The sequence below is a fragment of the Lathyrus oleraceus genome, chromosome 5, assembly GCF_024323335.1.
Source record: "Lathyrus oleraceus cultivar Zhongwan6 chromosome 5, CAAS_Psat_ZW6_1.0, whole genome shotgun sequence".
Lineage (NCBI taxonomy): Eukaryota > Viridiplantae > Streptophyta > Magnoliopsida > Fabales > Fabaceae > Lathyrus > Lathyrus oleraceus.
In genome coordinates this window covers 542115348-542126066 of record NC_066583.1, presented here as the reverse complement: position 1 = coordinate 542126066, position 10719 = coordinate 542115348, and the positions used below count along the sequence as shown (strand labels likewise).

Genomic DNA, 10719 nt, shown 5'->3' with positions numbered 1-10719 from the left:
AGTATTTTAAAAGAAATTTTCATAAAAAATATTTTTAGAATACAAAGAAAACATTTATTTTTAAGACTAAAGCAAGCATATTCTTTATTAGCATGAACAGTTCGTTTTTTGAAAATACAAATTTTTGTAACATGCTATTTTTATAATTATGATTAGTTTTACACATTTTTGATAAATACAATATCCATGTAGAACACAATTACTTTGTTTTATATTTTTAATTTATTACAGTCAAACATAATTGTTCTAGAAAATATCATTCAATAAACAATATGTATCCCGTTAAATCATTATGATATTTTAATACGACTTAAATGCTTTATTTAATAAATTTGTAGTTTTTTATTGAACGATTGTGTTTTACATCCTAAATACAGATTATTAAACTCTAATAATTGCTATATAAATATCTGTAAAAGATTCAATAAACGATAACTTTCCAGACGTTGTTTGTCCATTCATCTTTCAAGAGAACATGGCTATGGGCATCAACCGAGTATATTGTTTCATTGCAATTCTTTGCATTGCTTTAGTTTTGCATCAAGGTAACCCATTTATTTATTCTCTACCTATTTTTTCATGTATATTTTCAAAATAATTTACTATATAATTGATGCCACAAAACTTTTTTCGATATAAAAATTCTTTGTATTTATTGTAGGTGGTGCAAGAAGATACGAAGAAATTATGAGTGACGATGCCCAATTTGATTGTTTTGATTCACAGGAATGTCCATCATCTAATGAAGATTGTTCACAGAGATGTCAACGACGAGGTTTGAGTAGTGGTAGTTGTCAAGGACGTCTATGTTGTTGTCCAACAAATACACTCTAAATCTAGCTCTATATCTCTGTACAAGTTTATGTACGAATTATGACTTCATCAATAAAAATTTAAAATAAACACATTGAATTAAGTTTACATTGATCTTAATTTTAACTTTCAAGGGTAACATAGTTTTCCATTGTTTCAATTAACACCACTAAATCATCATTCATGTGGGTGAAAAATATTATACTACACCAAATTTAATCGAGAAGAATACTGCAAATATTATACTGCACCAAATAGGAAGATGTTTGATTTTAGCATGTTCTTATTTTATTTTAATTTTTAAGATATTATTTATATACTTTGGTCATAATCACGTTTACTCATTTAAAATAAATATTTTTGAGAACAATATTCTAAAGATAAAATATTTATTATTATTGTGTGGAGACAACTTGCAATTTTGTTAGGGATATTTGCTCACTAAAGACAATTGAGCATATCCTTTAGTTTTAGGATTATTGTTTTGTTTGTTTTATTCTTTGTTTTATTTATTTTTTGCTTATTTTTTATTTTTCTTTTCTATTTTTATCTGATATATTATTTAACGTTATGGAGTTTGGAGTTTTGTTTGAGAATAAGATCGACGCCCGAGCTCAAAAAGAAACATAAACTTAAGTAAGGGGTTGACTAGTATTGGCCAATGAGATGCACATCTCAATATTGATTTTACGCCAACTCCTTCTATAGTAGTTCAATTCAAAGTGTTAGTCATGAATTCACTAGTTCATCCTCATGACGAAACTTTTAATCTGATACATGACTCTAGGGACCTATTCCCGAACTCGAACATTGAGATTAGGGATGGCAAAAAAAACTCATACCCGCGTATATCGTCGGATAAAATCCATTACGGATATGGGACAAATAGCTTAAGCGATATCCATAGATAAAATAAATGGATATTTAAATACCTGTTTGTCAATGAATATGGATGCAAGTTTAGTGATACTCATGTCCACCAATATTCATATCTGTTAATAAATAATATAAAAAAAATCAATATTATTAGTTCATTGTACCCTTTCTTTTCATCATCTAAAAAAAGTAGTCTTATTATACTTCTTTCTTTTTAAAAAAAACTTTGAAGAAAACCTTTCACATTGCATATAAATTCTATTAGCCATTTCGTATTTAAGCTCTTCAATACTCATACCTCACATCAACAATTTCATCGTTCAACCAACCAATGTCATCCTTCCTCTGTCGAACCAATGCCTCCCATCGTACTCCTCTTTTTTCCGCTCCTCCATCATAACTTACAATCACAACATCTATTATTTGCTTGGTTAAAAATAAAATGTATGAATATTATGTTTGTACCTTATTTTGTTTTGGTGAAAAAGAAGAAAATTAATGTGATAAAATTTTATAATTAAATTAAGAGCGAATTGTATGGATGTTATGTGAGAATAACTTTTTGTTTCTTTAAAAGAAGCTAAAACTATATTTTTTTTCAAAAAATAATTTTAGAAAAAAATATTATTCATGGATATCCGCAAATATATGTGGGTAACGTAAAACCCATGGATTACACGCTTAACAGATACCCGCATGGATATGAGGCAAATACATATATCATATTTATCTAACAGGGAGAATATGAATATCATAGTATTTGTCCCCATGAATATCCATTTACATCCCTAGTTGAGACTTCGTATATACGAAAACCATGTTTAAGGGAGACCCTTTGTGATTTCATTATAAATTGGGCTAGGCCTGATGTCATAATGAAGTTTCATTTGTGGCTCGTGACCTTGAGTTTGTTCTTAAATAGCTAACAAAATCCTAGAGCATCCATAAACCGATGGTCAGAATGAGAGGAATATCTAGTCTTTGGAGGATATTTTGAGGACTTGTGTCAAGGATATTTTTGGGATGTTTTTCGGCCATTGATTGAGTTTACATACAATAACAACTATCATTCGAGCATTGGAAATGATATTGTTCAAACGGTTGTATGGGACAAGGTGTGGGACTCGTCTATTTGGTTTAAGTCTGAATAGAGTGTTGTACCTGGATCATAAATTATGCAATAGACTACAGAGAAAGTGAAGATGATATAAGAGAAGACGAAGGCATGTTAGAGTAGGCAGAATAGCTATCACGATAAGCGGATAAAGGCTCTTGAGTTTTTCGAGAGAGATCACATGTTTGTGAGGGTCACACCTATGACAGGTGTTAGAATGATCTTGAAGTCTAAGAATCTTACTCCTCATTTTATTGGTCACCATACGGAGTTACTCACAATACTTATTCCATATTAGTGAGTGTATCTTATTCTACTAGCAAATTCACTTATTCCTCAAAATTCTGACAAACTCATCTGATACAAAGACAACTAATACCACCTAATTAATTAGGATGATTATGATCTCTCTTGGCTAAGTTTCAGGGAGATTTCTCCAAATAGTGTTTAACAAGAATATTTGACACCCAAAGTGGGACCTCGATAAAACTTTGTCAGGCCTCATACGAAAAACATACATTATGTCTTCATCAATGCAATATTTGGATCATCTCCTAGCAGGAGCAAAGATCAGCATCCCCCAGACATGTCTCATCTTCTAGCAATTATAAGGAACCTGCACCAGTAGAACGAGTCTCTGCAAGAAACTGTCCATATTTTATAATATTAAATTTTAATGTATTACATGTTAGATATTATATCAAATTTTTTATTTTTAATATTTTTATAATATTAATAAATAAAATAATTTATAATTTGAATATTAAAAAAATATTCAAATTAAAATGTATGATATTAAATCGGGCTGGATGTTATTTAATCAATCATCTCAAACCAAAGCGAACACCTCTAGTTTACATCACATTATAATAAAATACAAAGAAATACTATTTCTTGAAACATTTTATTGTTGTTTTAAAAGTAATGTACATATTTCTATTTTTAAAACAGTTAAAGAAAACCATTTTATTTAAAATTTCAAATAAAAAATTAGATTAAACAGTTTTCTTAAAACATTATTTTACATATTTCATTACTCTTTAATAATTTTTTTAATATCAAAATTTTAAAAAATCAATTAAATTTAAAGTTAATTTTAAAAGTTTTTGAATAAAATCGTTTTAAAAAAAATTATGTTATTTTGACTATGTTTATTATTCAAAAATGTACATATTTGTTATAGAATGTTAAAATTAGTTATTTAAATTAGAAAAATAATTTTAAAATAACTTTTAGCATTTTAAAATAAATTATCATAAAAACTATTTTTAAAAGAAAAGGAAAAATAAATTTTTAAGACTAACCAAACATATTCTTTATTAGCATGAACAATTCCTTTTTTGAAAAAGAATTTTCTTTTTTAACATGGTAGTTTTTTTTAATTATTGTTAGTTTTACAAATTTTTGGTAAATATAATATCCATGTAAAACACAATTACTTTTTTTATATTTTCAATTTATTACAGTCAAACATTATTGTTATAGAAAATATCATCCAATGAACGATATAAATTCAATTAAATCATTATGATATTTTAAAACGACTTAAATGATTTAGTAAATTGGTAGTTTTTTATTGTATGATTGTGTAAAAAAATTTACACAGACAATACAGGTCCAGTAAACTCTAATTGTTATATACATATATGTAGAAGATTCAATAAATAATACTTTATCGGAGTTGTTTGTCCATTCATCTTTCAAGAGAACATGGCTATCGACAGTCAAATATTATACTGCACCAAAGGACAAAAAAAACTCATACCCGCGTATATCGTTGGATAAAATCCATTACGGATATGGGACAGATAGCTTAATAGATATCCATAGATAAAATAAATGGATATTTAAATACCCGCTTGTTAATGAATATGGATGCAAGTTTAATGATACTCATGCCCACCAATATTCGTATCTGTTAATAAATTATAAAAAAAATCAATATCATTAGTTCATTATACCTTGTCTTTTCATCTTCTAAAAAAAGTAGTCTTATTATACTACTTTCATTTTAAAAAAAAAACTTTGAAGAAAATCTTTCACATTGCATATAAATTCTATTAGCCATTTCATATTTAAGCTCTTTAATACTCATACCTCACTTCAACAATTTCACCGTCCAACCAACCAATGTCATCCTTCCTCTGCCGAACCAATGCCTCCCATCCTACTCCTCTTTTTTCCGCTCCTCCATCATAACTTACAATCACAACATCTATTATTTGCTTGGTTAAAAATAAAATGTATGAATATTATGTTTGTACCTTATTTTATTTTGGTGAAAAAGAAGAAAATTAATGTGATGAATTTTATAAACAAATTAATAGAGAATTATATGGATGTTATGTGAGAATAACTTCTTGTATCTTTAAAAGAAGCTAAAAATGTACTTTTTTTCAAAAAATAAATTTAGAAAAAAATATTATTCATGGATATCAGCAAATATATGCGGCTAACGTAAAACCTGTGGATTACACGCTTAATGGATACCTGTATGGATATGAGACAGATACACATATCATATTTAGCTAACAGGGAGAATACAAATATCATAGTATTTGTCCCCATGGATATCCATTTACATCTCTAGTTGAGACTTCGTCTATACGAAAACCATGTCTAAGGGAGACCCTTTGTGATTTCATTATAAATTGGGCTAGGCCTGATATCATGATAAAGTTTCATCTGTGACTCGTGACCTTGGCTTTGTTCTTAAATAGCTAACAAAATCCAAGAGCATCTGTAGACCGATGGTCGGAATGAGAGGAATATCTAGTCTTTGGAGGATATTTTAAGGACTTGTGTCAAGGAGATTTTTGGGATGTTTTTCGGCCATTGATTAAGTTTACATACAATAACAACTATCATTCGAGAATTGGAATGGTGTTGTTCAAACGGTTGTATGAGAAAAGGTGTAGGACTCTTCTATGCTTGTTTAAGTCTGGAGAGAATGTTGTACTTGGATCAGAAATTATGCAATAGACTACAGAGAAAGTGGAGATGATATAAGAGAAGACGAAGGCATGTTAGAGTAGGCAGAATAACTATCACGATAAGCGGATAAAGGCTCTTGAATTTTTCGAGAGAGATCACAAGTTTCTGAGGGTCACACCTATGACTGGTGTTAGAAGGATATTGAAGTCTAAGAATCTTACTCCTCATTTTATTGGTCCCTATATGATTTCCCATAGAACTGGAGTTATTTCCTACAAGATGGACTTTCCACTGTTTCTTTTGAACCTACATGATGTTTTCCATTTGTCTCAGCTTTGGAAGTACATTCCTGATCCGTCGCATATAATCCAAATGGGTGATGTGCAAGTGAGAGAAAATATGAATGTTGTAGCATTGCCCATGAGGACCGAGAAGTGAAGCAACTCATAAGGTATGAGATTGCTTTAGTGAAGGTGGTCTCGGGAGGACCTGCCGGAGGGAGTTTGACATAGGAGCTGGAGAGCCGTATGAAGGAATCATATCCAGATTTATTTTCTCCAGGTAATTTTCGAGGGCAAAAATCCTTTTAAGTTGGGGAGAGTTGTAACACCCCCAACGTTTAAATAAAGTATTTTATTTAATTGTTAGTGTAATTGATTCTTTATATTAGAATTTTGATGTTTTTCTAAGAGTATGAGTATTTTAGTAATTTACTAATTACCAGGTGTACATTCCGGAATTCCCTGGGGCTAAGATTTCGAAAACCGAGTACTAAAAGGGAAAGTAGGTCGGGTAACGATGACCTTACACAAGTTGGAGCCCGATTACGGTTCACTTAGATACAAAGCAAGCACGTCGGAGCCAATTTTGTGATAACAGTAACAAAAGAATAAGTTGGATCCGACTTCAGTGCTAGGAAATCATATGGACAGTCGTAAGGGATGGTTACTAAATGTCCTCGTAATTACATAGGATTTACAGAAATTGATGGAAGAGGTGTTACTTGGGATTTAAGGAAGACGGTTGGCATTATTATAGGTCATTTTAACATGGGATATGAATGGGCATCCCTTTAATAACCCTGGGGGTGGATAAGAATACAAATACAACTAATACCACCTAACTAAATAGGACGATTAGGATCTCTCTTGCCTAAGTTTCATGGAGATTTCTCCAAATAGTTTTTAGCGAGAACATTTGGTGCTCACCGTGGGGCGTCGGTAAAACTTTGTCAAAACATACATTATGTCATCATCAACACTAACTTTGGATCATCTCCTAGAAGGAGCAAAGATCACCATCCCCCAGACATGTCTCATCTCCTAGCAATTATGAAGAACCTGCACTAGTAAAACGAATCTCTGCAAGAAAGTGTTCATATTTTATAATATTAAATTTTAATGTATTATATGTTAGATATTATATCAAAAATTTTATTTTTAATATTTTTATAATATTAACAAATAAAATAATTTATAATTTGAATATTTCAAAAAATATTCAAATTAAAATGTATGATATTAAATCGGGTTGGATAAGATGTTATTTAATCAATCATCTCAAACCAAAGCGAACACCTCTAGTTTACATCACAATATAATAAAAATACAAAGAAATACTATTTCTAGAAACATTTTATTGTTGTTTTAAAAGTAATGTACATATTTTTATTTTAAAAACAGTTATAGAAAACCATTTTATTTAAAATTTCAAATAAAAAATTAGATTGAATAGTTTCTTAAAACATTATTTTACTTATTTCATTACTTTTTTTTAATGATATTTTTGAATATCAAAATTTTAAAAAATCAATTAAATTTAAAGTTAATTTTAAAAGTTTTTGAATAAAATGGTTTTAAAAAAATTATGTTATTTTGACTATATTTATTATTCAATAATGTACATATTTGTTATAGAATGTTAAAAGTAGTTATTTAAATTAGAAAAATAATTTTAAAATAAATTTTAGCATTTTAAAATAAATTATCATAAAAATTATTTTTAAAATAAAAGGAAAAATATATTTTTAAGACTAACCAAACATATTCTTTATTAGCATGAACAGTTCCTTTTTTGAAAAAGAATTTTCTTTTTTAACATGGTATTTTTTTTTATTATGGTTAGTTTTACACATTTTTGATAAATATAATATCCATGTAAAACACAATTACTTTTTTTATATTTTCAATTTATTACAGTCAAACATTATTGTTATAGAAAATATCATCCAATGAACGATATAAATTCAATTAAATCATTATGATATTTTAAAACGACTTAAATGATTTAGTAAATTGGTAGTTTTTTATTGTATGATTGTGTAAAAAAAATTACACATACAATACGGGTCTAATAAACTCTAATTGTTATATACATATTTGTAGAAGATTCAATAAATAATACTTTACCGGAGTTGTTTGTCCATTCATCTTTCAAGAGAACATGGCTATCGACATCAACTGAGTATACTTTTTCATTACAATTCTTTGCATCGCTTTAGTTTTGCATCCAAGTAACACACTTATTTATTCTCTACCATTTTTTTCATGTATATTTTTTAAATAATTTACTATATAATAGATGCATTTGGATCACATTCTACAAGTTAAACGTTACTTGTTTGCTCGTGTAAGAGAGACTTAAGCTTCGTTCTTATTGTGGTAGTACGAAAATAACATGGCTTTTGTGAAAATGTTTTGAATTTCCTAAGATGGAAAATTGGATTTGATGGATAGTGATTGATTTTAGAGTCGAAGACAAGTATTAGACCAAAAGCTAAGTACTATCATAAATCCGAGTACTTGGGAGTTGAGAGAATAGTTGCATCCTAACCTGTCTTTTTCATCCAATGAGTTTTTGTTTATGAAATTTGTGAGGAGAGTTTAATCATTAGTGCTTAGAGGGAGACAACTATCTAACCACATGCTAAGTACGAATGACAATCGGAATACTCGATAGTTGAAAGGACAATTCATCCTAACTTCTCTTTTTCACCCTAAGAGGACCAAATTAAATTCATTTATTGTTAAGTGTTTTTGAATGGAAGACAAGCATTGGGACACAAGCTAAGTATGACCGACAACCCAAGTACTTGAGAAATGGTGTGTACAAGTACGTACATCCCATTCTTTTTCATCCGGTATATTGCAAAAATACTTTGAAAATTACTTGACGTTGGATCACTAATTTGAGATTGAATAACACAAAATGTAAATTAAATGGAAGAGATACTTGACGTTGGATCAAGCACTCGCATCGCATTCAATTGAGTTTGATTTGGAAAAACACTTGATATTTGATCAAGTTTATTTTCTTGTTCTTTTAAAAAAGATTCTAGTTAGGTTGCTTTTGATTATTTCTTGGTTAATGAGCGAGAAAAGGGATAAAATGGAAAGCAATAAAAGTGTTACATGTTCATGAGAGTTGGGAACATTTGACCCACAATGGGGGATGAATCATAAACCATACAAGATTAAATCATGCATATAAGAATCGTCCAAGTGCACCAAAATAAACTATTCATGCATGAAATCAAGAGTAAAGAATTTAATTTCTAATGAATTCTAATTGAAAATTAGAGAGGAAAACTCTAAACTAAACTCAATTAAACTCCAAACTAGAAATCTATCCTAATTAAACTAACCATTTTAAATATGCATCTTTTATGAATTAACATGGCATTGACATGGAATTAATGAAGATTTAAAGAAACTCCTACAATTAATTCAATTAAGTCTTACAAAGGAAAAATTTCTAATCAAACATGATATGTGAATTTTTCTATGAATTAACATTAATTAAAATATGAATGTTCATGAATTAAGTGCATAGCAAAAATTGACAAAAAGAAAGATAAAAGCAAGAAATAAAATGAAGGCAATTAAATTTGCAGGAGTGCATGAACCAAGGGGTGTGCAACTTGGAAAATGAGATTTTGGGCCTAACAAATAAGGCCCAACACAAGTGGTTGGTATTGGGTTCAACAAATGATAGCATAAGCAAAACAGGGGTATGAAAAGCCAAACAGCGGGCTTAAGGGCCTAAGCCCTTTTGAATTTGGCAAGGGAGATAGAAAGAATTTAGCAAGCATACTTCTACTTCTCTACACATCATGTTCAAATTTATGTCCAATAAAAAATTACCACCAGAGCTCCGGCCCCACCACGCCGGTGGCGGCGGAGTTGAGCGAAATAAAGAAATAACACCACTTTTCTACTCCTCTCAATCTCCTTTATCCTAATCTCTCATCAATTCTTTCCAAATGTTAATCAATTCTTAAAATTGAAGCACTAAAGCTATGAATCCTAAGCATAGAAATTGAAATTAAATGGAGATGGAGGAAAATCAAGCCACCAAACCTTGAGGCTTTTATTCTTCAATGCACAAGCTACATTGTGGTTTAACAAATTCAGCAAACAAGAAGGGATAAAAAAATTCCGAACTGCTAGGTGGAGGATTGTCTTGAAATTTGCTCAAATTTGATGATGAAGATGAAGAAAACAGAAATATGCTTCTTTGATCTTCTACTTCTTCTCTTCAATGATTTAGCTCTAAAAAATTATGAACTGAATTGTTGTTCTTGATGTTGATTATGTGACTGTAAGTATAATGTATAATGTAGGAAGTTTAGCTCAATTGATGACAAACTTCAATGTGAAGTTTGCTCTAATGGTGAGAAAGCTCTAATGATAAGATTTTTTTTAACCAACCATCTCAAATCGAACAACGAACACCCTTATTTGTATCACATTATGAAAAAAATACAAAGAAATACTATTTCTAGAAACACTTTAATATTGTTTTAAAAGTAATGTACATGTTTTTATTTAAAAATGTTTTATAAATAACTTTTCTTTTTAATTTCAAATAAAAAATTAGACTAAATAGTTTTCTTAAAACATAAGTTTACTTATTTCATTACTTTTTAATAATTTTGTTGAATATCAAAATTTAAAAAATTCAATTAAATTTAAAGCTAATTA

General features: G+C 29.2%; 1 long non-coding RNA gene across 1 annotated transcript; it reads left to right on the top strand.

Annotated features, from left to right (window-relative positions):
* The first annotated feature begins 423 nt into the window (after positions 1-423).
* Positions 424-916, top strand: LOC127086234 (uncharacterized). The gene is made up of 2 exons (XR_007789440.1): positions 424-545; positions 662-916. It is a non-coding gene; the product is annotated as an uncharacterized LOC127086234 (long non-coding RNA).
* Positions 917-10719: the final 9803 nt, after the last annotated feature.